At 35.0% G+C, this 6,677-nt stretch overlaps 1 pseudogene; it reads right to left on the bottom strand.

Moving 5' to 3' along the window:
• Positions 1-1,017: 1,017 nt before the first annotated feature.
• Positions 1,018-1,971, bottom strand: LOC134372387 (vomeronasal type-1 receptor 1-like; annotated as a pseudogene).
• Between the last annotated feature and the right edge of the window lie 4,706 nt (positions 1,972-6,677).

The following is a 6,677-nucleotide window of genomic DNA, read 5'->3' as shown; positions in this document are numbered from 1 at the left end:
TCAACGACTCAGGCCCCTTTTCCATGCCCTCTCCTACAGGATTGTTACTCCTGCTTATTGGACCTATTTTTAGCACCAACATGGAGAAATTTGGACCTGAAAGGGAAGACTTCTGCTAAATCAGTGGCTGGACATGCTCAATAGAAAGGGGTTATATAACCATAGTAGGTAAGTATGCTCTGTAAAGTGGAATATATCCTTTAAATGACCTTCCACTACAGATGCTAAGGAGCACAGAATATTCTTGAACATGTTCGGTGCATGTGATAGAATTTGACCAATGATCATGCCCTAGAAGGAGAGTAATTGAGTGGTACAAGAAAATGTTACCTAAGTGGGAACTGCCCCTTAGTTGAATATTCCTTAGATAGCATGAAAATGTATTAGATGGCAAAACTATACAAGTGGAGTCCTGGTAGAAGGCAGGGTTGCTGCTCACTTTCCTAGACCCAGACCGCACTTAGCCCGAGGAGTGTATTTTTTTTCTTTTTATATCAACCATGCTTTTTGCAGGCCGATATTCACTCTAGAACCAATCAGCATTTTGTCTATGAATATGTATTTCTTACTTTCATATTAAACTTGATGTAGGCCCTGTTCAATCCCTGGAGATATGTTACGACTCTCTCTGTGAAATCTGTTTCTCTTATTTGTTACATTAAATTTGTTCTCACTTTGTATTGTGACTCTGCTCCTGAATTCTTTCTTGTGATGGAATCAAGAATGTGGTACGAAGACAGGGCAGGTTGAGGCCGGCCATCAGGCCTGCTCAGATCAGATCCTCTCCATAAGTATCAATTCTAAGTTTAATTTTTTGAGGAATCACCATACATTTGGGTAATTTTCTACATCAAGTTTATTTTTTAACAGTGTAAAAAACAATGTGATATTATATTATTATCATTTTTATTCAATACTGAATCCCAAGTCTTTCTACATTGACTTGAATACTTTATAATCCTACAAATATTGGGAGAACAGGTGATTAAATAAATGATGCACTGTTTTGGAGGAAGCTTAGAGTCCAGAGACCATACTTGGAGCATTTGTCTTCCTTGTCTAGCAGGCAAAGTAGAACTGTGAGACTCGGGTATCACTAAAAATAAACACAAAGGGGCTGAATGTTGGGAAGCCTGAAGATACCAGGAGAGAGATGTTTATCAGCCAAGGGATTGGGTTTTGAATCTGGGTTATCCAAAATGATAAAATGCCAGATAGAGCATGAAAGGAGACAAACATGCTCACCAGGATCAGGATAATGCATGTGGCTCTAGTTTCATAATTAGCTCTGGGTGAGAGCCTGCTGCTGTGAATGTGCTGGACCCGCTGCTTGTGTCTGTACAGAAAAAGGACCATGAAGCTGCTAGTCCAGACCATGAGGCCCCAAAACATACCATCAGTGAACAAGTAAACTACTGCAGTTACTGAGAATACCAGTCTCCCTAAAGCGGGTGAGGAGCAGTATCTGTACATTTTTTCCATGCTCATGTTTTTGTTATTGGTTGGGCCAGTTACATGTTTTACAACAGAGATATTTAACACAAGATGCAAGATCCAGCAAAGAAAAGAGCAGAAAATGATGCACTTTGGAGATTTAATTCTGAGTTCCATCCACCCAGACATACTGGGGCAAAGTTTCATGGCCTGAAAGCCACTGAGGAGGTAGGTGGTGCTGAGAGTCACCCCTCTGGCCACTCTGTGTAAATAGAAGACAACCTTACATCCAGCCTCATCTAGGAAAGGTTTCAATCCCAAAGCTGCCATTGTCTGAGGGATCCCTTTAGAGAGAATAACCAAGTTGTTAGCTAAGACCAGCTGGTTGAGTATTAAGTCCGTGGGTCTCAATCTCTGTGCAGTGATAAAAGTAAAGTTATATAAGCAAAGGAGTGCAGAATTTCCAAGGATTCCAGCAGCAGTCTGAGTGAGAAAGGTAATACCCCAATTCACGTTAATATACACCAATCCATCCATGTGGAAAAGATGTTGAAGTTTGAATTTATTTAAATCAGAAGAATCTGGAGACTGAAAAAGAAAATTGGGTTATTTTCATCACATCTAGAACATGCTTTTTCTCACAAAACCCATTATTCCAAGCAAATATGAACATTAATAACAGGTCTTTTGTAAGTACAAAGCTATTTCTTGAAGAATTATTATTTGTAATACCACAATGACTGGAGTCTACCCAACCTCAATCAAAGAGAACTTGAATAAATCCCAGTGCTTCCCCATGGTGAAGCTTGGGGCAGCTGTGTACGTTATAAGAATGTTCTCTGGGCAGCTGACCCTTCAGGACATACAGTTGTATGGATGGCGTAGGGATAAAAGAAAAATAAAACTCATAACATTATTTGCAATTAGCTTTTCCATAACCAAAGATAAATCGTATCTTGGTACGCTCGTGTGTTTTTGTCTATAATTTTATATTTATAACATGAAAGAAGAAAGCAAATCCTTAAAAGGTGAGTACTTGTGAGGGACAGAGGAAACTGCAGAGAAGACAGGATGAAGTTAGACTAATATGATTGTGTCTTTCTTGTTTTGGTTTAGAAGTACATAATGTTTTGAATATACATAATAGCAAAATATATTAAATATAATCCACAAACCTAAAAATGAAACCTAAAAAAAAAAGAATATAATTTCATGAAAAATTAGGACAAAACCAAGCAAAGAAAAATTAATTTCACTAAATTTTAAGGAAAGCTATTTCACTATAGTTTTGTAAATAATTTATATTATGTTATATATTATAAATTCATAAATTATAATAAAATTTTATAGTATATTATTAAAGTTATAATAAATAATTTTGACATATCATAAAATATGTTTATTTTATGATAAATTTGACTATTGTAAAATAAATTATATATGAAATATATAGCCAAAATTATTAATTAACATATAAATATGTATAGTCAAAATTACTTAATTTTTTCCTGAGGAAAAAGCTGAATCCAGTTAGGACAGGACATAAAGATTAGTTCAGACCCTTTTATTGTACAAGAAAGCAAAAGAGCTACCAAATACCATCAGTTTCATGTGACCAGACCAGAAAAACTATCATGAAAGATTACCAATAGAAAAGGATGGGAATTTATATTACTAATAAATATTTGTAATACATTTAAATATTTACTTATTTTATATTTTTATATATTGGAACATAATTGATTGTACATATCTGTGGGGTACTGCATGGAATATCAATAGCTGTGTGCAATGGTGATGTTCAAATCAAGATAATTAGTATAGTCAATATTGTACAATGTAGTAATTTTTTGTGGTACTTTACCAGTTTCTCCCTCACCTCAACTCCCCTATCCCTTTCCCACTTCTGGTGGCCTCAGTTCTGTCCTCTCATTTTAAACATTCAACAAATTGTTGTGATTGTTATATCTTTCTTTTATTTATATTTATTTATGTATGTATCTATCTATCTATCTATCTATCTATTTATTTATTTATTACCTCCCACTATATCTCAGGACATGTAGTATATCTCTTTCTTTGTCTAGATTATTTCACTTAACTTAATTTTCATTCAGTTCATCTATGTTGCTGCAAATGGCAATATTTAAATCTCCTTTATAGCAGAGTGGTATTCTCTTGTGTATGTATACCATATTTTCCTTATCTAGTCATCTGTCGATGGACATTTAGTTGGCTCCAACTCTTGGCTATTTTGAAACAGCGGCAAAAATCATGGGAGTGCAGGTTTGCCTTCGACATGATGATTTCCATTCCTTTGATTAAACACTCAGCAGTGGAATTGCTAAATCTTATGACACTTCTATCCATAGTCGTTTAAGTAAACTCCATACTGTTTTCCACAATAGCTACACTAATTTACAGTCCTGCCTACAGTGTGGGAAGTTCTCCTATCTCTGAATCCTCACCAGCATTTGTTATTCTCAGTCTTTTTGATAATGGCCAGTCTGACTGGGGTGAGATGATATCTCAAGGTGGTTTTTGATTTTCATTTCTCTGATGCTTAGTGATGTTGAGCATTTCATCATGTGTCTGTTTGCCACTTGTGTATCTTCCTTTGAGAAATGCCTATTTAGCTCCTCTTGCCATTTTTTCAAATTGGGTTGCATTTTTTTTTTCTTAAGTTGTTTGAGTTCCTCGTGTATTCTGGATATTAATCCTTTGTGGGATTCAAAGTTTGCAAATATTTTCTTCCATTCTGTAGTTTGTCTTTTCACTCTGCTAATTGTTTCTTTAGCTGTGCAGAAGCTTTTTAGCTTGATTTAATCCCATTTGTTTATTTCTTCTTTTGTTGTCCGTGCTTTGGGGAACTTATTCAAAAAGTCCTTGCCCAGTCCCACATCCTGAAGTGTTTCCTCTATGTTTCTTTTATGAGTTTTATAGTTTTGGGGTTTATACTTCGGTCTTTAATCCTTTTTGAGTTGATTTTCAAATAGGGGGACAGGTATGGGTCTAGTTTCATTCTTCTACAATATGGATGTTCAATTTCTCCAGCACCATTTGTTGAAGAAGAAATCATTTCCTCAAAGTATATTCTTGTTGCCTTTGTCAAAGATCAGTTGGTTGTAATTTTGTGGGTTGATTTCTGGGTACTCTATTCTGCTCCATTAGTCTGAGTGTCTGTTTTTATGCCAGTACCAAGCTCTTTTGGTTACTATAGCTTTGTAGTATAGTTCGAAGTCGGGTAGTGTTATACCTTGGATTTATTTATTTATTTTTTGCTCAGGGTTGTTTTGGCTAATTGAGGTCTTTCTTTGTTTCATATAAATGTTAGAATTGTTTTTTATATTTCTTTGAGTAATATCATTGGTGCTTTGCTGGAGATTGCATTTGATCCTTAGAATGCTTTGTGTATTTTATGCATTCTTACAATGTTAATTCTTCTAGTCCAAGAGCATAAAATTCCTTTTCTTCTTTTCGTGCCTTCTTTATTTTTAGCAGTGATTTGTTATTCTTGTTGTAGAGACCTCTGTTCTCCTTGGTTAAATTAAATTGATTCCTAAATTTTCCTTTTAGGTGACTATTTTAAGTAGGATTAATTTCTTGGTTTCTTTTTCTACTAGTTCACTCCTGAAGTATAAAAATGCTACTAATTTTTGTGTGTTGATTTTGTATCCTAGAAGATTACTGAACTTATTTATCAGCGGTAAGACTATTTTTGTAGAATCTTTAGGTTTTTCTATATACAGGATCATGTCATCGGGAAACAGGGACATTTTGACTTTGTCTGGAGGCATTTTATTTCTTTATTTCTTTCTGTTCCTGATTGCTCTGGCTAGTACTTCCAATCCTATGTTAAAAAGGAGCAGTGAGAGTGGGCATCCGTGTCTTGTTCCCATTCTTAAGGGAAAGACTATCAGCTTTTCCACATTCTGGATGATGTAGTTGCTGTTTTTGTCATACATGGCTTTCATTGTATTGAGATAGTTTCCTTCTATACCTAATGTGCTGAGAGTCTTTAACATGAAGGGATGTTGAATTTTGTCAAATGACTTTTCTGCGTCTATCAATTTTTGATTATGATCATATAATTTTTGTCCTTAATTTTGCTGAAATGATGTTTCACATTTATTGACTTGCATATGTTGAAGCATCCTTGCATCCCTGGAATGAATCCCACTTGATCATGTTGTATAATTCTTTGGATGTGTTGTTGTTCTGTTTGCTCATATTTTGCTGAGAATTTTTGCAAGTATGTTTATCAGAGATAAGGGTCTGTAGTTTTCTTTTTGTAGTATCTTTGTCTGGTTTTCATATCAGAGTGATGCTGGCTTCATAGAATGAGTTTGGGAGAATGGCCTCTATTTCAATTCCCTGGAAAAGTTTGAGTAGAAATGGTAATAATTTCTCTTTAAAAATTTGGTAGAATTCAGCAGTAAATCCATCTGGTCCTAGAATTTTCTTAGTTGGGAGACTACTGATTAGTTATTCAGTCTTGTTGCTTGTTAATGGTCTCTTCCGCTTTTCTATTTCTTCTAGATTCAGTCTTGGTACTTTGCACGCATCCTGAAATTTATTCATTTTTGCAGTTTTTCAAATTTGTTCGTGTATATTTGTTTATAATAGCCTCTAATGATTCTTTGTATATCTGTTGTATCATTTGTAATGTCTCCTTTTCATTTCTGAGTTTTCTTATTTTGGTCCTCTCCATTTTTTAGTTAGTCCAGATGATGGTTTGTCTGTTTTGTTTAACTTCTTGAAAAACCACCTTTTTTTTCGTTGTTCTTTTGTATCCTTTTTGGGTTTGTATTTCTTTTTATTTGTTTGTTTGTTTGTTTTCCAGTTATGAATATTCATGAGATACAAAACTGATTATCACCACTTGTTCCCAAGATGTGAAGGCCAGGTTCATACTGGCAGCATCCCATTACCACAAATTGCATTTGTACCCCGTGTCCCTCACCCAATTATCCCCATCCTCCCTCCCCCTCCCTCAATCTCCCCTCTCCACTTTGTAGGCCAAGGTATGTTCTCTCCCTGTGCAAGTCCAACGCACCACTGTGGTCTTTGTTTCCTTCTTTCTTTCTCTCTTTCCTCTCACTGTTTCATTTAGTTCAGCTCTGATCTTAATTATTTCTTTCCTCCTTATAATTTTGGGATTCTATTGTTCTTGTTTTTCTAGTTCATTTTGTATTGTATTAGGTTGTGTATTTGTAATCTTTCTATTCCTTTGGTGTGTTTAT

The sequence above is a fragment of the Cynocephalus volans genome, chromosome 3, assembly GCF_027409185.1.
Source record: "Cynocephalus volans isolate mCynVol1 chromosome 3, mCynVol1.pri, whole genome shotgun sequence".
Classification (NCBI taxonomy): Eukaryota; Metazoa; Chordata; class Mammalia; order Dermoptera; family Cynocephalidae; genus Cynocephalus; species Cynocephalus volans.
Note: the sequence above shows the minus strand (reverse complement) of the source record. Positions and strands in the feature narration are given on the sequence as shown.